This window comes from Desmodus rotundus, chromosome X, assembly GCF_022682495.2.
Source record: "Desmodus rotundus isolate HL8 chromosome X, HLdesRot8A.1, whole genome shotgun sequence".
Taxonomy (NCBI): Eukaryota; Metazoa; Chordata; class Mammalia; order Chiroptera; family Phyllostomidae; genus Desmodus; species Desmodus rotundus.
In genome coordinates, this window is record NC_071400.1 from 45,453,054 (window position 1) to 45,476,522 (window position 23,469).

General features: G+C 43.8%; 1 protein-coding gene and 1 non-coding gene across 4 annotated transcripts in view; both read left to right on the plus strand.

Moving 5' to 3' along the window:
• The window catches only part of FRMPD3 (FERM and PDZ domain containing 3), a 151,901-nt gene that overhangs the window by 29,516 nt on the left and 98,916 nt on the right, over nucleotides 1-23,469 (plus strand). The gene's annotated exons all lie outside the window — the stretch shown is intronic.
• LOC112296903 (U6 spliceosomal RNA) lies at nucleotides 21,426-21,529 on the plus strand. The gene has a single exon (XR_002973991.1). It is a non-coding gene; the product is annotated as a U6 spliceosomal RNA (small nuclear RNA).

Sequence of the window (23,469 nt, forward strand, 5' to 3'; positions counted from 1 at the left end):
CAGATAAGGTACAGTCAGGAAGACAGCTTATGGGTTAGGGAAATCACGGGATTATTGTAGCTGGAAGTAGAAGGTGTGTGGTGGAGAATAGAGAAAGATATGTAGGCAGGGCCAAATTGCAGTAAGAGTCATGAAGAGTGCTTTGGTCTTGATCTAGTAGGCAATGGGAAGCTGCTGTCAGTTCTTGAGCAAGGAACTGAAGACAGAAGGAAATAAAGAAAAGGCCCTGCCCTGACTGGTGTGTCTCAGTGGGTTGAGTGCCATCCCACAAACTGAATGGTTGCTGGTTCAATTCCCTGTCAGGACACATGCCTAGGTTGTGGGCCAGGTCCCCAGTAGGGGGCACATGAGAAGGCCATCCAATCAACACATCACATCTTCACATGTTCATCTTCATAATGAACATAAACATTGTTCATTATGAAGTAGAGATTATTGGGGCTATTTTAGAAGGTGTTTACCACAGATGGGTAAGGATTGATGGTAGGGGATAGAAAAACCCCAGTTAAGAGGAAACGTGAAATACTCTGGCTAATTGGGGTTAGCATAGTTATTGGACTAGTGGTAGCCAAAGATAATGAGTACCAAAATAGCAAAGAGAACAACCAAAAGTTATGGTGGATGGTATCTGGGAGGTATTTGACCCACATCTGGAGTTACCGAATGTCCTGGGACCTTCTTCACTGAGCCAGGCCCAAATTTGTACAGAGGTATCAGACACCCCTGCCCTTGCCCACAAAGCCCAGTCCTGTGGGCACCACCAAAGAGGGAGGAGGGAGCTGGGATGAAGCCTTGGAAACCCAATGGCAACAGAAGCAAGAGAGGGGAATGCAGGTTCAGCAACTGCATTTGTTTGCAGTTGGGAAAGTCGTTAATTTTAGCTTCACACTAGGGGCTGAAGCAGGAGGGTTTGTCATTTCTGCTGATCTAGCCCTTGGCTGCCTCACACAGGCCACTGCTGCCTTGTCAGCTCCAAGTCACTGTTTGCAGTGTAGTGAGTTTGGCTAACAGTAAAAAAGGCAGTGCAATGCGTTCTGTCAGACCTGATGGGTCTGAGGCCTTGAGTAGGGAGCCCAGCTAGCCCTGAGCAAAGCGGTGCTGTGGGCTGGCAACTGCCTGCTGGTACCTCCTCCTCCAACTTCTGTGTTCCCACCATGGTTCTACCACTTGGTGATTTTGTGATCTAGGACAAGTAGCTTTATTTCTCAGTTTCTCCATTTCCTCCTTTGCAAAATGGAGATAAATAGTCCCTAACTTACAGGGTTGCTGTGAGGAATTATGAACTCATGTAGGGAAAGAACCAATAAATGGTAGCTGTTATTACTTATATACCCAGCTCTGACTTAGGGCACCCAACCCAAATGAGGTAGATCTCTCCCAGCACAGGACTCCACTTTCCAAACCAATCAGTAAACCTCTCTGAGGCTAAGTATCTTCTTTTGCTGAGGACTTTACATGGGTTTACATGGAATAAACACTCTACTAATCTCCAGTTTACGTAAGAAGAAACCTGAGGGTCAAAGTGGTGAAGTGACTTGCTCAGGGACCATAGTTAATAATAAGTGGAAGAGTAAGAACCAGTAACTCAGATCTGTCGTAGTTCCAAATCTGCCATTTTTCTATCTTACTCACAATTGATTGACCCTGAGCATGATTTGGGGATCTGATTGGTAGACAGTGAAGCCACAGGTTGGTTACAAAGGTAAAAGTCTTTGTGTCCAGATCATACAACATCTTGGACTCCACACACTTGATTTTGTAGTAGAGTTGTACTGCAACTCCATGTGGCTGAGGCAAGAGTAAACACTCTAATTTGTGTAACAACACTCTCCTACCCTCACTGCCAACACATACACACACATACTCACTTTTCTACCAAATTGCTACTTTCCTTTTGAACATATTTCTGAGATCAAGAAACAGGGGAGCAGCCCTGGCTGGTGTGGTTCAGTGGATTGAGTGCTGGCCTGCAAACTGAAAGGTCTCAGGCTAGATTCCATCAGGGCACATGCCTGGGTTGCCAGCCAAGACCCCCGTTAGGGGCGTGCAGATGTCAACTGATTGATGTTTCTCTTGCAAATCAAAGTTTCCCTCCCTTTCTCTCTCCCTTCCCCTCTCTCTGAAAATAAATAAATAAATAACCTTTAAAAAAAAGAAAGAAACAAGGGAGCAGATGTGAATATTGGCAAACATGTTCAAAATGCTAAGTTCTGAGAGCACAGTCATCCTCCCAGAGATGCAGATACCCTCTCCTCATTACCAGGGGAAACCCTGGTCTGATTCCTGTGGTGGGAGGTGGGGATCTGGCTTTGCCACAACTTGCCCTGGTTTTGCAGTTTATGATAAACTCACATTCTCCTTTATTTACAATAGCTGCAGAGAGGGGGGAGCTTGAAACCCTTGAGGTTTGAGACAAGGAATTAGGAATTGAGAAGATTCCAGAATTAAGGTTTGGGCAGGAGAGAGGCTGGCAAGGTGAAAAATATGTAGATTTGAGAGGTCGAAAAGAGGATAAAGAAGAAGTACAAGGATTGAGAGAAAAACTAAGGGAAAGGGAAAAGGAAATCAAGGAAGAGAGGAGTTTGAGAGACATGAAGGAATGGAGAAAAGGCAAGGAGGGCAAACTCAGATTGCAAAATGCAAAGAGATACTGAAAGAGTGGCTTCCGGAATTGTCATACAGGAAGAACATAGGGGCAACAATGTCCTTGGTTGAGGGTTTAGGAGATTTGTCTCAAAGCTGCTCTTGCACATCGTTTGTACTTAGGCCGCACATTTCTTGGAGGTAGCTTGCAGTGGGGCAGATGCTGGTTAGAGATTAGTGGTTTCTCCCCAGCTACCCTTGGCACCACTGCCACTAATGAGCAACACTTATAAAGTGCCTACTGTGTGCCAGGGGAGATGAGATCAGAAAATCAAACAGCAAGAAATAAAGAAAAGGAAAAAAACCAAAGGGTTGATGAAATCTGCAACAAGTTAAACTGCCCTTAAGGGGGTAGGAGAACAGGGTTGCTGATGGAGAATTTCTTCTTTTTTAAGGATTTTATTTATTTTTAGAGAGAGGGAAAGGGAGGGAGAAAAGGGGGAAGAGAAACATCAATGTGAGAGAGAAACATCTATTGGTTGCCTCTTGTATACACCGGATACCACTGGTGATCGAACCAGCAACCCAGGCATGTGCTCCGACCAAGAACCAAAACAGCAACCTTTTTCTTTGTGGGATGATGCCCAGCCAACTGAGCCACACCAGTCATGGCTGATGGAGGCTTTCTGCTCAACAGCCTCAGGAGGACAAGTTGACTAAATGAAGGCCTGGTATGAGAGACTCCCAAAAGAGAATGGGTGTATATTCCAGAATCTTATTTTAAAGTACTATCAGACCCACCTCCACGAACATCAATACCAGCTCTGGATTTAGAGTAATGATACCAAATGTGTGTGTACACACACACACACACACACACACACACTCCCAGAGAGGAACATTTTCTGTCCTGGAACACAGATGCATTGCACATCCATGGATAACACACATGGTATGTTTGAGAAGGATGATACTCTGTCTGCTCTCTAGATGGCAGTGGGTCTTCCCTTGGCCTGTGAAGTCTATTTAATCCCAGCTCTCTTTCTCCCTGAGTTCCTTTCATGTGTCTGCTCTGCTCTGTGGAAGAAGAGCCCAGCTGACGATATGTTTTCTTTTTTTCCCTGCATTTCCTTTTTCTTCTTCCCCAACCTTAGCCTGAGCTTCCATTTCCTCAACAACATCTAAAGGGGGAAGTGTTCATTGGTTGGAGAAGAATCTTTGAGCCAATGAAACGGCAGCTCAGCCATTGTTTCCAAATGCTTGAAAGAGAATGGTTCATAGATGGAGTAAAACCTCTGTTGACCAGAATATTGGGGAATGGGCAGGTAATAATGCAGTTTTCTGGCTCCTCTTTTCATTTTGATTCATTGTTGAATTTCCCTCTAAAGTCAGAGGCCTCTTTCTTGCTTTAGAATGTGAGGTCCAATGAAATGAATTCTGTGTTTGATGACTGAGGTCCTCACTTTCTAAATATTAGCCTTGACGTTTAGGATCACAGGATGTTGGCAGGCTTTGGCCAAAACACTGAATTCTACAAGTCAGAAGATGTGCATTCCTGTGCAGTGCAGCCACATACAAGCAGTGTGACTTTGAGCAATGGCTCTTCCTTTTTGTGCTTTGATTTCCTCATCTGTAAAATGGAGTGGTGTTAGTTTTTAAAAAGGGAGAAGTATAGGTGAAAATGCGTACAGAACCCAGACTATCTCCTGAAAATTAATTGCTGGAATTATTCCATCATGAAGGCTTATTTCATTATGCTTTGCCTCTTTCTCCAAACAACTGAGTGAAGAAAAAATGTATCTGATCAATTGATGAATCAGAAGATTGTACTTTTATTGTCTGAAATTTCACCATTTCTTCACCAGAACGTTAACACCAGATGACACACTGTGCTGGCCTCAAATCATTCAAACCTCTCCAATTAGTCATGTTCGATGATGGTGCCAGTGTTGACACCTTCATCGCTCCACCACTGGGCCAGGCCACATGTTGAGACAGGATCTCCACTTTGAGACCTGTGGACAAGCACAGGTCTCGGCATTCAGTGAGTGCTTTTTACCTGATGGCTGCTGGTCCTGATACCATTTTTATTTGGTGGCTACCTAGTCACTGGGGAAGATAGTAGGAATGAACACAGTGTTTCCAATGTCATTATGAATGCTGCAGTTGTATGCATATTTATGGCAAGGGGAATATTGGGACTGGAAGAGGCCTGACAGATGAGGAAACCAAGGTCAGAGGCTCCTAAATTATATAGCACACCAGAGGCAAGTCTAAGCATTCTCTCTTCAGGGGCAGATAGCAGAAAGGGAGGCAGAGAGGCAAAAGCTGAAGAAAGAAAGTTGTGGTCTGGACTCATTCCCCTCCCCCAGCCCTTTCCCATCTTCCAGTTAGCTGGGATTACCTCACTTGCTGATTGAAGGTTTGGGGTAGAAAAGAGGTAGGAGTCCGAGCCAAGCTGACTTGGACACATTCGTGCCCTCAAGAGAAGAGAGCAAGGATGAGTGGGGCACCCATGCTAGGAAGACAGCCAGAGGGCATCTAGCCAGGGACTGGGGCAGAGGGTGGTAACAATGGCAAATATATCTTCCCTTAAAGACATCCAGCCTACTCCCTGATATTGCCTGAGGATACTGGAGATATAGGGTGCTGGCCTTGCCCTAGAAAATCTCTTTGGGGCTCCAGGAAAGAGGTAGAACCTGCTGAGTGCCCCAGGGCTGTTGGCATCCTAGTTTGGTAATTCTGCAGACAGAGCTGTAGTGCTTATGAGTGCAGCATCTACTGCAGAGAGAACTGTGGAGAGGCCAGGCCAACCTACTCACCCAGGATATGACTGCCCTATAGAAATAATCCTATCTGGATAGTTCTAGAGAAGAAAGTCTAGGTAATGATAAACTATGAATTTTACGCATGAGCTGAACATTGAAAAACTCCAGCCCCAAGCTCCCAGTTAGCATCTGAGCCAAATCCCACTTGTACAGCATTTAATCAGCTTCCTGTCAGATCCCAGTAAAAGGGAGATGAATTTATGAGATTGATTAGCTAACACCCAAGTGTTAGGCTTATTCTGTGATCCAAGAGCACCAGGCTGGGGCCTCTAGACTTTCTGCTGCTCAGATTTGGGAGCTGCTGCCATAGCAGGTGGGCCTGGGAGCTGCTTCCTAGGGAGGGGACTGAGGTGAGCTATTCCTGCTCTCAGGTTCCATCACCAGCCTGAGATGCTTCTGCCCCAAACCTAGGATGCATCTGAGCCTTGGGAAAGAGTTATTCTTCTCCTTGCCTTCCACCCTTTAGCTAGTTTATTGCTCACCTTCACCTCATTCCAAGATGCCCTCTTCTTGTCTATACCAATCCCAAAACCTGCCAATCCTTCCAACTTGCCTGGACTCTCACCTCCTCTAGGAAGCATTCCCTGACTATCAGATCCTTTGTTGTGCTTTGCCTTCTATCAGCTCCAAAGGTTCAGTATTGTTTGAATTACAGATAATCACAGACCATGGTTAGAGCTAAAGCAGACTTTAGCTGGTTCTATTCATACCCATTTGTAAATGTTTGATTGTTTTAACCAAAGTAGTACATGCACATTACAAGTCAAAAAATACAGAAGCTTAAAGAAAAAAAAATGTATCTCCCTCTTAAGCTCATCTCATCCCATCGTCTCAGAAGGGATGCCCTGGCTGGTGTGGCTCAGTGGATAGAGTGCCAGTCTGCAAACCAAAAGGGTTGCCAATTCAATTCCCAGTTAGGGAACATGCCTGAGTTGTGGGCCAGGTCCCCGGTGGGCGGCACACAAGAGGCAACCACACATTGATGTTTCTCTCCCTCTCTTTCTTCCTCTCCTCTTCCACTCTGTCTAAAAATAAATAGATAAAATATTTTAAAAGATTAAGAAAATCAATTTCTTAATATTAAAAATATTAAGACAACCAGTATTACCAGTCTCTCTGCTCTGTCTCTATGCTTATATAAAGATATGTTCACAGTCCCTTTCTTTTCCCTGTAAGGAAACTGAAGCCTGGAGAGGTGAGGTGATTTTTCCAAGATCACATAGCTGGCTAGTGGCTGAGCTGGGAGTAAGAACTCAGGTGTCCAGGCTTGTAGTTCCCAAACCAGGGCCATTGTGGTTTAGTTGCTTCCTGAGAGAGTGTTGTCTCTCCAAGTGAATTGTAAACTCAACTGAGGGTAAAACAAACAAACAAACAAACAAAAAACCTGTTCTCTCTCGCATTTCTCACAACACCTAGTACAGTTTTGAGTATCTAGTCCAGGGTGTTTACTAAATGTTGGTCCTCTTGTTTTAAATCCTTTCTGAAATAAGACACAACATAAATAAAGAAAAAGAAAATATTTGACTCAGTGCCTAGTGCTAGACAGCAAAGCCGAGCCATGAAATTTTTCAGAAATTGATTATAAAGAAGCAGGAAAAAAGTAGTAAAAAACTCAAGTGATTGGTGACTGTATGCAGATATCTGGAGGCAGAGACAAATCCAGACACTTAGGAGCTCAAATGCTTAAGCCAGCAGAGCTCAGAACCTGGTTTGGGGATGGGTATGGGCAGTGCTAGAGGTGGGGACGGAGGCCCCTCTATATCCCAGTTTCTTTGGCACTTGTTGCTCCCCACATCAATGGCTTGGCTGCTGCAGTCCTCCGCATGCTAATAAAGGCTGCATTCATGTTTCAAGTCTTGAGAACCTACTTTATGGCCTTTTTACTCCTTTGTGGTGTTCCAGTGATGGGCTTTGTATGGATTTCTTTGATATATTTGTTTATTGCTGATCAGATGTGAGGGTAGAAAAGTCTGGGCTGGAATTAGGGCTCTTATCCAGAGGAATATCTCCATGCCTTAGGGAGCTGGGGAGGGATTGATTGTGGCCTCTGGCATATCGACTGATCTAGAGGTGGAACCCTTTGAAAAATTATAAACTCTAATTGAATTTTAGAGCTGAAACAAAATTGCAGTATCATCTAATAAGGTTATTAATGCCTCAATTTATATAGCACTTCAAGTTTATGAAATGATTAAATGTCACTCATTCTTATTTTTACATGTAGAAATCTTTATTTATTTAAGAAGACCCTGACAACTGGATGGTAGATTGTTTTGTCTTCAGTGTGAGAATGGCATTGTGGGTATATGGGAATGTTCTAATTTTTAGACAATGAATGATGACGTATTTAGGGGAAAAGGGTCATCATGCTTCAAACTTTAAAATGATATAACATTTAAAGGATGAAAATAATAGCTAGGGAGGATAAGGAGTTGTCGAATGAGTATAGAGCTTGTGTTGGGATTCATAACAATGTAAATGTACTTAATGCCACTGGACTATATATTTAAAATGGTAACTTTAATGTTGCAATATTTTACCACAGTAAAAATATATAAAAATAAACACACAGAAATAGATGAATAAAGAAAATGGCAAAATACCAATAAATGTTTCTCCAAGGTGATGAATATAAAAGTGATTATTGTATTGTTGCTAAGACTACTTTAGCAGCTGTGTATATTTGAAAATATTTACAATAGAACATAGGGGATAAAAGAAACTCTTAATGGGAACAGGCTTATGGAGAAGTAGACACATGGCTTTCTGTATCAGCCAAAGATTGTTCCAAAGATGAGTTATAGGACCCAACTACATGTAGGGCATGTGGAAGACTCATGATGGAGAGGGGAAGCAGATGGGTTGTGGGTTGCTGTGTGGTTGGGCATTGTTGGCAAGTTCACAGGTGAGATAGCAGAGCTGAGCAGTTACCAATCTGGATGTTACCTGGGGTGGGTGATAGAAAGTTGTTACATAGAGGACTTTAGTTTGTAACATAACACAGTCCATAGTTAGGGCTACATGAAGGGCTCTGAGTTACTCAAAAGCTGACTATCCCTTTTCTGCTTCACACCTCCAGAGCCATGGCGATCAATACTTGTGAGTTCTCCGTGACTGAATAAAGCAGAGAAATAGAAGTTGCTGAAACTGTATCAGTTCATTTGGGTTGGCTTTGTGCTATCCAGATCCACTCTCAAAATCTCATCAAATTGCACATCTTCTACATGGGGGTCAGAAGAGGTCCCTGAAAGGTGACTCGTAGTGGCTTGGTGGTCCAAGGTTTGGTGAAAGAAGTCAAAACATAGGACCTGTGGTTCAGTTACCCAGCCCTACCTATGTGTGTTCTGTTGGCCATTTGAACCTTTGGTGATGAGAGGGAAGGGGAGGCTCTGGCCCAGTCCTGGAGCCCTTCAGATGTTCTTACTTAGAGAATGAAGGTTCCATCCATCTCACTGTTGGCAGGGTCTGAGGGTCAGTTCAGAACTCAACAAATAGAGCCATTAGGGTGTGGTTCACCTGCCCTCCCCCACAACAAAGTGACAAGCTGTAATTTGTGGGAGTCATTTTGTCCCTACTGTTGCTTTCCTATACTTGCCCAACTTGAGCCCCATTACTCCTCATTCCAGGCCTCATTCCTCCTCAGCAGACAGAAGGGCTTTTGACTAACCCTCCCAGTACACAAAGAAAAGAGACAGGACTTAATTTTCATTTTCCTTTGGCCAGCCATTTGTCTGGTGTCTACGTTAATCACCATAAAGGATAAAAGCCATGGAGAACATGGAGCACGCCAGTGAGAGGGAGGGAGAGAGAAAGTGGGGAGGAAAGTGAGAGAGCTAGAAAGACAAAGAAATAGTGAGAGAGAGAACAAAAGAGAGACAGAGACAGAGAGAGTGTACCTGAGCAAGCACTGGGGCCTAATGGGAGGGGAACCTAGTTGGTCAGAAAAGAACTGGCCAAAACAAATCCTTAGTGAGCTCTCACTTTATCTCTTGGTTCTCTTGGACTTCAGCCACTTGAAAACTAGATTTCCTTCAAAGTCATGTTTGATAGCCATGTTCCATAATAATGTAGTCTGGGGCTAAAAGAAATTAGGTTGTGAACAAGGACTGATGCAGTGTAGAATAACAAATGAATGCAGGTGGGAGATTAGACAGACAAGGCTAGAGCAGAATGTTAGAGATTATTTATTAGTTCAAGGTCCTTCCTTATTTTACACACAAGGAAACTGAGACTCTTCAAGGAGGAGGGACTTACCCAAGACCACCCAGATAATTAGTTTAGGTGGAGCCTCTGAATCCTAATCTAGTCCTTTTTAAATAAATTATAACTTGCATTGTGCTTACAAGCAAAACCCCCATGAGCTGAGAGTTCTTTTCACTCAAACATCTTTGCAAGGTGGCACTGACAGAAACTGCCTTGGAAATCAGTTGCCCCTCCTCCCTCCTGGTCTTACCCAGCAAGGTGGCCATGCTCTGGAGTCAGGCCAAACTACAGTAAGTCCCCGAGCTGTCTCCAGCCTGCTCCCCCTCCCTCTCCCTCTCCTTTGTCAGCAGAGGCTTACTGAAAAGGCCATTCTAAAATGAAGATAATGTCAGTGAAGTGCTTGTTAGTACGTAGCCGCTAGGTGACTACAGGCTTAATCATCTCCCTTATTCTTGGTCTGAGACTCTTGATCTGTGTTGTACCTGGTCCAACTCCTCTCACATTCAACACTGAGCAGAAGGGTCAACAGGTTCTCTTCTAGGGTCCATATTTTTTTACCCACCTCAGCTTCCAGGGCCACATAATCCCCTGTTGGGTTGCTGGAGAGGTGGAGCTAGGGAGCAAACCTTGGGGTAGGAGTAGTAAAGTATTTTCAGAGTCACAGAACCTCAGAACAGGATGGGGCCTTTGTTTGCCCCCAGTGTATAGGTAGGGAAGCTGAGGATTATACTCACAATAATATAACCTAGTTTCCACTTTAGAGCAGAGCACGAGGGAACATGGTCCTTAAATAGTTTTCTTGCATAGTAGTACTAATACGATTGGGCAGGGTGGTCAAGTGGATGGTTAAGTGGGAGCTTTGGGAGAGGGGAGTCCATAGCAGAGGTTGGGGGATGCAAAAGACATGAGTATTACTTTCATGACAGAATAAAACACAGTAAAAACAAAAAGTTGCAAAGCTCTTGATGGACAGAAGGACCTGGAAAATAACTTCCTCACAAAGGAAAGGGCATCTCCATCTCAACCTCATAATGTAGTTTCCTGCTGGTCTTGTGCCCCAGCATGCGTCACCATTATCCCTGTCCAGAGACTGAGCCCTTTCCTTGCTTCTAAACCGATGATGATGGGATGCAGGCAAGACCTTCAGCAGCTCAGTCTCCCTGAGTCTCACTATGGAGGAGGAGGGGAGTTATTTGCTACAGTCAGGGCTGCCATGTACAGTTGTGCAGGTTGTGAACTACTAAATGTGCTTGACCAAGAGGGTAGGTAGGGGCAGAAATTCAGCTGATGCTCTATTCCTCAAAACAGGTGTCTCAGTGCAGGGCTGAGTCCACCTGGATGAAGGGGTACATTTTTCATCTGACATAGAAGTAGCTTTTTCTAAGCTTTTTACACAAAGGCACAGAATAGACTACTTGTGGCTCTAGTGGTTACTAGCTATGGGCTCCCATGCTCCATGGTGACCCATCTCTAGGTTTCTGAGTTCCCCTCATCTTGTGTACCCCATGGTCCCTGGCTTTTTGTTCTTGCCAGTCAACTTCTGAGCACAAGGGCAGGAAATCCAGTGAGGCAGGTCTCCTGGGGCATGGAGCCCACCTCATGAAGACTCCCCAACTTCTGTGTGGTCTCAGACATTAATTTTCTGTACCTGTTTGGCTCATCTACTACATCTTGGATGTTTGTTCCCTTCCTGGTAGTTGGTGCCAACTGTTTATCTGAATCGTGACTCTGACTGCTGTGTCCTCTGTTTTCTGTGCCCCGCTCTCCCAGCTGCCCCTCCATAGTCAGCTGTTGTAGCCAGAACACATCTCTTGGGCCATAAGGCTTGACCAGAGCACAACAGTTCCCTCTCCCCACCTGCCTGCCAATCTGGATAGAGATCTCCTGTAGATGCTTTTCACTGCAAAGGAACTTAAGTGTGGAGTGAATGGGGAAGAAGACAGTATCCAGGGGCTCTCAGCTGGGGCACTTTATCATGTCCATATCCTGCTGTGTACAGACCCCCACCAGACCCACCCTGTCCTCCTGGGCTGCAGGGGAGGGACTGTGTCAAGGCCAGGAACTGGTAGTAACCTATGTGGTATGAGGGGGAGAGGGACAGATTGGTCCTAGAGATCAAGTAACTCCTTCTGGCTGTTCTTAAAGTGTCCCTTCCCCCACTTCCTCAAGGCACAAGCCCAAGGCTTCCAAATGAGCTCACTGGGCCCTCCCAGAGGCTAGAAGATTATGGTGCCAGATGGACTTGAAATAAACTACCCAACAGGGTACTGCTGGGGAAGAAAGGCACCTCAGGTCAAGACCAGCACTGGGCCAGCCAGGGAGGAGACAACAGGGAGGGAGCCAGATTCCAAAAAACCTCTCTACTTTAGCAGGGATGCCAGCATCTTCTCATCTGAGACCCTTCAACTGAGGACTAGAAAAAGCTCTTGAAACAAGAAGAATGTGAATGGAACAGCAAAGCAGCCTCCTCCCTCCTCTCCAAATCCCAGAGCTGGAGTGAGCCAGACAGTACAAGAAGGGGAGGGGAAAGAAAGCAGAGGGCCAGCCATCAATCTCCTGTCCTGAAAGCTGTATCATTGCTGGCTTCTGCTGTCTCCCCTAGGGCAAGGGAGACGGGAGCTGGGTATGGATTCTGGCCAGGAGGAGCATGGGGGAGACACACACATACACACTCATGAACGGCAGTTCCAGTAGTGGGTTTTAGAGTCAGGACCAGGACCAGGACCAGGGCCAGGGCAGAAGACTGGGGTGCCCATCCAGGGGTACAGAGAGGCCCAGCAAATTTGGCTCCTTTAGGGATTGTACAGACCAGGACAAATCCAATTCCAAATGGATACAGGACAGGGAGCCAAACTTTGTAGAGTCTAAACACCATCCTTCCGCTGCTTCTCAGGGGAATAGAAGCTACTGGTCTCCCCAGTGCCTGCCTCACCACCACCCACCACTTCTCACTTCTCATAGCTCAGTCCCCTCGCCAGAGGTGGGTGCAAATCCCAAAGGATAATGTTAGCTAATTGAAAAGATCTTGTCATGCAAAGATGTGAAGGTATAAAAGAGGAGGAAACCCCAGGTCACTTTGCTCTGTCAGAAATGGCTGCTTCCTGGTTCTTTGAATTCTCTTGGAAAGAACCACACACCCTGGAAGAACGTTCCAATTTAGTCACACCAGTGGGCTAAGCCAACCAAGTAATTTGGTGAGGGGGAGGAAAGGGGAAGGTGTCCTGGAATGGAAGAGCTTCTGCCATGGAGCTTGGGTTCCTCTGCTGGTGAGGCAGTTCTTCAGAAATCTGTTTTAGGACTGGGGCAGGTCTTTGAAGGAACTTGTCATATGGAATTTTCTTGTGGGGATGCAGGGGGAAATGTTGAGGCAGAAGAGAGTTTTTAACAGAACAGCTTGGCTTGTGAAGCTTATTTTATTCAGAGCTGCATAAAACACTGGAGGGGTAAAGAGTTTGAAAGGCTGTGGAGGAGTGGGGACAAAGAGACTGATGGCTGGGTGTAAGAAGAGCCCTGTAAGGCTGGTGCATGCCTGGATCTTTCCTGGTTACCTACCATCTCCAGTTACCCTTGAAGACTTGGCGCTGCTGTTCCAGACATTTCTCCGATGTGGAGCTCCAATAATCACCTTCAAGGGTAGCCAGCTACCCACATGGTGTGCTTTGATAAACTTCACAGGTCCCTTCCACCACCAAATGTTCTCCATGCTTTATCATTATCACTGCAGGTCAAGGCCTTGTCTTTTGAACACCCTTGTTAAAATGTACATTTTTTTTGTCTGAGAAAAGTTTTTATATATCAGATTCATTGGCTTTTACCTTTCAAAACCATTTTCACAGCCTGATCTGTGTGGCTCAGTTGGGTGGGTGTCGTCCCGCAAGGTGAAAGGTCTCAGGTTAAATTCCCGGTCGGGGCATGTGCCTGGGTTGCTGGTACTGTCCCGGTTGGGACATGTATGAAAGTCAACTGATCAATGTTTCACTTCCTCTCTTTCTTCCACCCTTCTCTTCTGTCTAAAAACAAATAAAATCTTTTAAAAAATAGGTTCACAAAGAAATGGGATCCAGGGCAAATAAAGCTCAATGGGAAGGGGAGAAGAGGATATGTTTGCCATAATGGGTTAGCTGAGTTGGGAGGCATAACTGCTTGGGCAAGAAGGAAGAACTGGACAGCCAAGGGAGAAATCAGGCAACTGGCATCAGTTAGATTCCTGTAATTCCTACAGGTCAAGATAAGATTCCTTCCAAAATCCATGCTCTCCCAGATGTCTGCATTCCCCGAGGCCTCCCCTCTCCCTGTCCCCTACTTCCGGCTGCAAGCACCTCCTTCTCCTGAGAGAGTTCCACCTAGACCAGTGGTTCTAAACCTTGGCTGCTCATTGAGAATCACTTGGGGAGCTTTTAGAAACATTTTTGATGTCAGGCCCCACCCCAGACTAATTACATTAGAATCTCTGAGGGGAGGCCCCAGGGGCCTCTTTGGTTTTTAAAAGCTCTGTTAGGTGATTCTAATATGCAGCAAGCACAAACAACTTAAGATGTAGTTAGGAGTCCTGGACCTAAGGAGCCCTTGGTTATTTTCCCAGTCAGGCTGTAGCCTCCCATCCTCTTTCCCAGTTCCCCTCTCATTCCTCCATCTACTCCTCTTCCCTCTGCTCCCCCATAGCCCCAAAGTTCTGTTCATTTTCACCAACCAGTGTTAAGCTCTTGTTGCCTTGGCTCCTGCCTACCCATGCTGTTAAGGCAAGCATCTTATCAAAAATTTTTCCGGAAGACAGTCCCAGTTCTCTCCTTAAGAGGGATTCTGGTGCCAGCTGGTGACATGATTCAAATTTCACCCCAGATCCACATGGTTTTGACAAGGACCCTGGAGGGCCTCATTGTTATATCTCCACTGGTTCTGAGAAGCATCACAGACGCACACTCTGCTATTTCCATCCAAAGACGCAGGACCACATCTTGCAGAGGAGGCCCAAAGTTGGCAAAGCATTTGGAGAGTTACTGTCTGTGTATCCACTTGAGGAGTCTTTGTGTACTTGTGGGTGTCTAGCCCTTATGGCTGATATTCAAATTTGGCCTGTTTGCAGAGTGATAGGACTTTCCTAAATGCAGAGAAAAACATCCTTGATTCATGACATTTTTAATATATATTATATATATAACACACACATATATGTATATATACATATATACACACATGCGTATGTATACGTATATACACACATATGTATATATACATGTATATATATAACTATATATATATACATATATATAGTTGCTACAAAACTACTTTGAGATGAAAAGGTGATGTTTTATTCAGTGGGTTTTCATTGGGCACCATCGTATGACAGCTACTGGGCTAGGTCCTTTGGAGTTGATGGTGACCCAAACCTGTATGCCTGGTACATACAGTATACTGGTTTAGTAATATCTGTTTTGAACTCTTCTTGAAGTAAAAGGCACTACTTTAAAAAAAAAAAAAACACTTTAAGCTTTGAGTCAGGAATTTCTGTGCACTGTAAATTGTCCTTCACCAAACAGGTGGGTTTCTGTAGATGGGCTTGAACACGTTATTTCCCTTTTGTGTGTATGAAAAAGTAATGTGTAAAGTAATAGTAATGTATACACATGCTGTGTATATAAGCTTTTTATGGGCCTACCTCTGATTCTCAGAAAGGATTATAAAGGCACCCTGACTGTTAAAAGTTTGCTTCCCAGAGCTCTCTCGAGTTCTGAGACAATGGATTGCTTGCTAATTGGCTAACAGCTGTCAGTGCTTACAGTGCACCAGGCATTGGGCATGCTACTTCACATGCATCATCTCATTACATCCTCACAAGGGTGAGGGATGTAAAATTATTGTAACCATTTCACAACTGGTAAAACTGCTAATCAGCTAATTGGTAGCAGACTCGGGATTCAAACCCAGGAATATCTGACCCCAGAGCCTTTCAAAGCTCACCACCTCCTGATGCCAACTGCCAATTCATACCTGAGAGAAAGCAAGCTCCATCATCAATAACAACAACAACATCACTATTGTCATGGTTTGGTTTATGTTCATGATCATGGTTATTGTCATCCTGTCATATCAGTGATCATTTGTCAAGCACTATCTTTGTGCCAAGCAACTGTGCTGAAATGCTTATAATAATAATAATAATAATAATAATAATAATAAAGACTACATAAATATCCCCTTATCCACAGTTTCACTTTCCATGGTTTCAGTTACCTGTGGTTAACTGACTTTTGAAAATATTAAATGGAAAATTCCAGAAATAAATAATTCATAAATTTTCAACTGCATGCTGTTCTGAGTAGGATGATAAAATCTCGTGCCATCCCATGCTGTCCCACCTGAGATGTAAATCATTCCTTTGTCTGGCATCTCCACACTGTATATGCTACCTGCCTGTTAGTCACTTAGTAGCCATCTCGGTTATCAGATCGATTGTCAAGGTATTGCAGTGCCTGAGTTCAAGTAGCCCTTATTTTACTTAATAATGATCCCTAAGCACAAGAGTAGTGATGCTGGCAATTTGGATGCCAAAGAGAAGCCATAAAGTGCTTCCTTTAGGTGAAAACATATGTAGGAAAAAGATATTATATATATAGGATTTGATACTATGTGCAAGTTCAGGCATCCACTGGGGGCTTAAAACGTCTCCCCCTCAGATAAGAGGGGGCTATTACAATACTAATAGCAGTTAACAGTTATTGAATTCCCATTATGTGTCAGACACTATCCTCACCATCTTACCAGTATCTCCCTAATCATTCCTCACCATGTGCTATGCAATAGATCCTATTCTTAACCCTATTTTAGAGAGGAGGAAACTGAAGTTTAGACAGGCTAATTTACTCCATGACATCATAGCTAGTGAGTAGCAGTGCTGGGGTGTGGCTTCTGTCTGACTCCAGAACCTGAACACTTGTGCTGTACTACCTCCCACATAAGGGGTTCCTATCTCTCCCTTTTATTTTCCAGTTTGGGAGCACTGTCTGCCACTGGCTTCTGATAATTTGAGAGCTCTTTTGGACCCATCTGCTAACTGGGATAGGGGCTGGAGTGATAGGCCACCATGGGTGTAAGCAGATGCCCTCCTACATGAACTGACAATCTAGACCCTTTCCATCTGATAGCCAATGCCATGAGAATGAGAAATCTGCTCAGAGATGGCCTCCCAGCCAAACAATTTATACCTCAAAAGTTTGGGAAATTACACAGCTGAGACTGTACAGACAGAGGCCAGGTAAGCGAGATTACTCTTTCTTCATGTCTTCTTCCTTCTCATTCTATAGGATCAGATTTTATAGAATACTTTTTTCTCTTCATTGCACTTCCTTCCATGCCTACTAACATCTCTTGCTGATGGTTCCTTCCTCATCCCAAATAACCCAAGTCCTTACCTAATGTCTACTTTCAGTGTCATTTGCTCATCATCTCATTTAATTCCTCTTTGAAATATGCTTGCCCCTGCCCTGGCTGGAATGACTCAGTGGGTTGAGCATCGTCCCACAAAGCCAAAGGTCACCGGTTTGATTTCCGGTTATGGTACATGCCTGGGTTACAGGCCTTGTCCCTGGTTGGGGCGTGTGCAAGAGACAACTAATCTATGTTTCTCTCACACATCAATGTTTTTCTCCTTTTCATTATCCCTCCCCTATCTCTAAAATAAATAAATAAAATTTAAAAAGAAAAAAGAAAGAAAAATGCTTTCTCCTTTTTCCAAATCTCTTCATTTTTCCCTGCTTTCATTTCAGCTCCAGCCACATTAAAGTTGTAAAGCACTTTGGAAAGCAGTGAGTATGGCAGGATGGTAAATAGAGTTTTATATTATTTTGCTGTCTTTGAAAACCAATGGCAGTTCACAGCCCTGGCAACCCTTTGTCTCTGCAGGGCTATTAACTAGTCCTAGATGAGGTCTGTGGCCAAAATGTACACTTCTTAGATAATATAGAGTCACTCCAGATAGGACAGTATTACCTTGACCAGCACTTCCCAAATTGGCTTCCATAGTACCCTGAATGCAAGAGATTAATAGGTACCATAGGGGAGAAAAAGTTTTCTGAATACAAATGAATTTCATAAATGTTGAGTTTGATAAGCTAAACTTTACTACAGCGTTTCACGAAGCCCTTAACATACTAAGGAGAATCATGAATCTTCAAGAGGACATTTAGAGCCATGCCACCCAAAGTGTGATCTGAGGATTGGCAGCCTAGGCATCACTTGAGAGCTTGCTAGAAATGCAGAATTTCAGGCCTCCATCCCAGACTTTCTGAGTCAGAATCAACATTGTAACAAGTTCCTCAGGTGATTTGTGTGCACATTGAATTTTGAGAAGCCCTGATTTAGAGCACTTGGCATTTCTAAAACTTTTTTTTGTCCATGAAACCCCTTATGGAGCCTCTTTTGGGACTAGTGTTCCCTGCAACATACTTTGGGGAAATACAGAAAATCCTCCACATCTGCGGGATTTGCATCTGTGGATTCAACCAACTTGGATCGAAAATCCATGATCAATAGAATCCCAGAAAGTCCCCAGAAGCAAAATTTGAATTTGCCACATGCAGAGCACTATGCTGAATCCACGTGAAAGAAGTGATGTGTAGTTATGTAGCCTATATGCAAATACTACACCACCTTATATACGAGACTTGAGCATCTTCTAATTTTGGTATCTGCAGGGGGTCCTAGACCAAATCCCCCCTGGAGGTACTGAGGGAGAACTAGACTAACACTACAAAGCCCTTCTTAGGAATTTCTCATTGTCCACAAACTCCATAGAAAGACATTAGCCAAAGCAACATTTAGAAATTGAGGAGCTGATTCATTTTCTGTTACTCAAAGCCTCACCATTCAGAAGTTTCAAGTCTTTTGAATCTTGTGTTACCAGAAAGCCTTCCCGTATCTCCTATCCCCAATTAAATCATTTCCTGGGGCATTTTAACCAGTGTTCTCTGGCCCACCCAGATCAACCCATTTATTTCTTGAATCCAGCAGTTTCTCCAGAGTACCAGAGCTCAGGATTTGAGCCTCTAAAGAATGTTGCATGGTCCCCTGCTATAGGGCATTAGAAGGGCAATTTTATAGAAGCTGGGGAACTTTTCAGTCTGGTGTGTTCTGTTCTATTAAGCTGTTGTTTTTCTTTTATATCTTTAAGCTATTGTGCCAAAACATCAAAATAACACCAGCTATTTTGTATTCAGATCTTGAGACTCATTTGGGGACATTGTTAATATTTTATAAGAAAACTCTCATCTTTTCTTTTTTTTAATATTTTATTTATTTATTTTTAGAGAGAGGGAAAGAGAGGGAGAGAGAGAGGGAGAGAAATGTCAGTGTGTAGTTGCCTCTTGTGTGCCTCCTACTGGGGCTCTGGCCCACAACCCAGGCATGTGTCCTGACTGGGAATCAAACCAGCAACCCTTTGGTTCGCGTGCCAATACTCAATCCACTGAACCACACCAGCCAGGGCATCATTTTTTTCATTCATATTTGTGATTTTCAATTTGTGTTACTGCATTGCATTCATAAACGTGATTTTTTATTGAATTACAGAGCCCCATTTTTTTTCTCATCAGAGAAACACATTTCCAGTTTTGTTAAAAATTAAATGGAAAATAGGCTTTGATATGTGAAAATTTGACTTGTAAGAAACTTGTTAGGGATGCAACTATTCTGTACAGGAAGGTGCTGAAATGTCCAAGCTCTGGTTAAGATGTTGATGAAGCTCTCAGCAAGGTTTCTTAGCAGTTGTCCACAAACACCTTCTCAGTGGCAACTTTCAAAGGCTGGCCAGAATTGTCTGCTCAGATGCAGGAAGAGAGGGTGGCAATAAGCAGCAGGGTGATACTTAAGACATATGTGAAAGTGAAAAAGTTGTACACCATTAGGCCCCTCAGGCTGGGGAGCCTGCCAACCCCAGAAGTTGCCTTCCCTGGGTTTGAAATGGTGATTCTGACCTCTCCAACACTCCATGGAAGCAGAAGCAACAGAGTAAATGGGGAAGGAGACCATGGATCTCCTTCCCACTCTGGCTCAAAAGATCCAACGCTTCGTTTGAATTTTACACCTACTCAATGATGCTGGCAATGCTACTGTTTAGAGCCCATTGGTTTACAGCTAAATGCAAATGCAGCTAGAAGAGGTACCCATTGATGCCAGTGGTTCCTAGTCTAAGTCAATGTCTATTTTTAATGTAAAAAAATTATGACACTCCCCCAGTAGTGATTCTACTTGCATTTTTTCTTTCTACTGACAACCCACAATTGATGTATATAAGAACTTTTCTTGCAAGAAATCTTTGCCTTTTGGAGGACCCAAGGCCCACTGATTGGTTGTTCTCTATAGTTTGTAATGGGTATGAATGAATAATATCAGCTACCATTTCATGAGCATTTTTACTATGCGCTATGCACTGGGCTCAGCATTTTACATGCAGTATCTCATTTCATTCTTCCAACACCTGATTATCTCATTGTAAAAATAAGGAAATTGAGGCTCAGAGAAGTAGGTGACTTACCCTCCAAAAGTCACACAACTAGTAAGAGACACAACCAGGAGGCAAGCCCAGATTTGTGGTATCCCTAAGTTGTGTTCTTTATTCCTCAGGCTGAGGAACTGGCTGTGCTCGGACAGAGCACTGGAGAGGCCCCAAATTCGAGGGTGGGGCAGATGGACTCCTGAGAAGACAAAAGGAAAGACTAGGAGGTTGAAGAGTGGCAGGCATGTATGTTTGCCTCATAATTTTGCCTACAGCTATTCCTGCAAACCAGCTGAGGTTTAAGGTGGCCTTCATAGGCCACTTGGAGATCTAATGACAGAGCCCATTCCTGAATCCACCTCTGTACACACAACTATTCATTATACATTCTCACAGACAAACTGTTTCAACAGCACTGACCTCTACAGATCTTTGGTCACTCCAGGCACACTACATCTCTGGGCCTTTGCACATGCTATTCTTTGAGCTTGACAGGCATTTCCCCCAGACAGCTACAAGGCTCACTCCCTCCCTTCCTTCAGGTCTTTGCCTAGTGACACCAGCTCACTAAAGCCTTTCCTGATCGCCCTATTTAAAATTGCAACCACTCATCCCCAATTCCTTGATTCATTTTTCTCCAAAGCACTTACCATTCTCTAAAATAGCATATAATTTTACCTATTTATTTTATTGTCACTAGAATGAAAACTTCATTAAGACAGAGATTTTTATCTGTTTTGTTCACTGTAGTATCCCCAGTGTGGTAGCTCAATAAATATTTGTTTAAGAAATGATTAACTATGCAAATAGCTTTATACATGGTCCCCCCATCATATCTACAGAGACACACAGATCTGAAATAAAACAGAAGGTGAGCAGATAAGAGAATGAGTAACTTCATTGGTGAGAGGATGTGAGATGGAAGTACTCTATGCCCACAGTTCTCAATCTGGTTAAAGCCAAGAGTCCATATTCTAGACCCCTCTTGACAGCAATTTTACTCTTTGTATCTGTTTACTCTTTGTATCTGTATTAATGTGTTGAGAAACACATTAATGACCACAAACTAATGTAAATGTATGATGTTTTAAAAATGAGTTTTGTTAATAATTATAACACCTGACTAAAATTTGGAAAATAGTGGTACGTACATGAATAAGATGTTTTGAGATAGTGCTTAAATATCTACTCTCTGGCATCTATCAGCCAGGGTTTGATTTCTGGTATTACCACATATTACCTGTGTGATCTTGAGCAAGTTGCTTAAGCCTCTGCCTCAGTGTTCTTATGTGCAAAATGTGGCTAATAAAAGTACCAAGCTCGTGCTCACTTCGGCAGCACATATACTAAAATTGGAATGATACATAGATTAGCATGGCCCCTGCACAAGGATGGCACTCAAATTCGTGAAGTGTTCCATATTTTAAAAAATAATAATAATAAATAAATAAAAGTACCAAGCTCACAGGGTTGTTATGAAGAGTCAATGAGCTATTGCCTGTCAAGCTCATGTAAGGTGCCTGGCATGTAGTAAATGTACCCCACATGGGAGCTATTCTCCTCCTCCTCATCATCATCATTATCATGGGTTATTGATTGACATATCCAGAGGCAATGTTTCAAAATTCATGGATGTGCATCCCTCTTACAATATGCTGCAATCCCTGGGGTCCTGGGCCCACAGTTCTGGGGACCAGTGTGGTGGACAGTCAAAGAAGTGTTGGCAGTCAAAGAAGAGGAGGTGGCAGCTGGGTGAACAGAGGAATTGGTGTGGTAAGAAGGAGAAGGTAGACAAGAGAGAGAAAGTGGCCACAGGCACCATGTTGGAATGGCTTGATTCACACATTCAGAGAGAAAGCCAGCAGCTGTGCAGGAGGCCTTTCAACACTTCTCAAATCCTAACTTAGGTAAAGGTTGCTCATGAAGGCAAATAAAGATAGTTATTACCAAATGGCCCTGGTATAAGTTTCAAGGGTTTATCACCTCCAAGTATTAGCTCTTCAAGAGGTGAGGCTGCTCTGATCAACACTATGTCTGGCCTTGCATTCTGGAGAGTTATGGAGAATTCTAAGTTCCAGGTGGTAGTCCATTAGCAGCAGCTTGGGTCTGCAACACCAAGAACAACCAGCTAAGGTATTTGGGAGAGCTGAGCTGGGAGCAGCAGTGAGTGGGACTACTGGGCAAGGACACTGTCCTCCAGGGCACTTCATTACTGCCCCCTGGAGAGCAGGAAGCACAGGGAAGATTAACCAGGGGGTTCAGTGAGCCCTGATGACTTAAGAGATAAAACAATAAGGAGGTCAAGGATGGAGCTCCATGTGGGAGTGGGGTGGGGTGAGAAGGAGTGGCCACCCCCTGAGGCTTAACATCATTCCACAGAAACCAGTCCACCCATGGAGAGAACACACAAGCTGTGCCCATAGACTGATTGGTTTGATGAGGGAGTTGAATATATTTTATGATTTTTTTGCTCAAAATTGGAAATAGAGTCAATTAAACTTCACCTTCCCAGGGAAGAAATAGGAAACCCCAGCTTTTGGTTTTATTTTGGGAAGCTGTTCTTTCTGAAAAGACAAAAACTCCAGTGGCACTTGGCAATGTGCCACAAGGAAGCTTCTTCTTCATGACCTTCAGGTGGAAAGCTCAAACTCTTGTGCAAGTCAGGAATTTTTGTCCTCAAACCAAGGATCTTAAAAAAATAGCTTTGTCAGTCTCATGCAAATTGGCTGGGGCCCTCTCTCCATTTGTCCTGTAAGCCTTGACTCCATTCTGGTAGACATGCAAGTGGGCAATTTGTAACTGTCCAGACCCTTTCCAGATCTGATGGGGAGTTTTCCTCTGGGGCCTCATTTGCATAGACAGATGCAGACTGGCATCTGTCAGCTTAGCACCTCAAGCCAAGGAGCTGGAGTGGTGATGGGCAACCTTCTGGACAAATACCCTGGATATTGGATTCAAAAATCACAGTGTCATCTTGGGGCTAATTTGTATAGGTTTATCAGGTTAATTACTACAGTGTCTCCAGGAACTTGAAAATCCTTGAATTCTTATGCAACCAGAATTCTCAAAGTCTGTTGCTATGAAACTTGGAGTATAAATTACCATGAATACCATTAATCTGTTCACTAGGAGGTTAATTTGCTGTTTGTTGGCAAATCACATGTGGGTCTTATAGCAAGAGTGTGGGTGGTGTTTTTGTGCCAATGTGTAGCCCTGCTTGTGTTTCTGGATCTGTGTGTGTGCATGTGTACACACACATGTATGCCCATGTGGCATTGGGATTGGCACTCAATGGGAGCTCACATCGTATGTTTTCTCACTGCTCCTCAGATCTCACCTGGCTCTTCTGTCACATCCTGGGTCCTA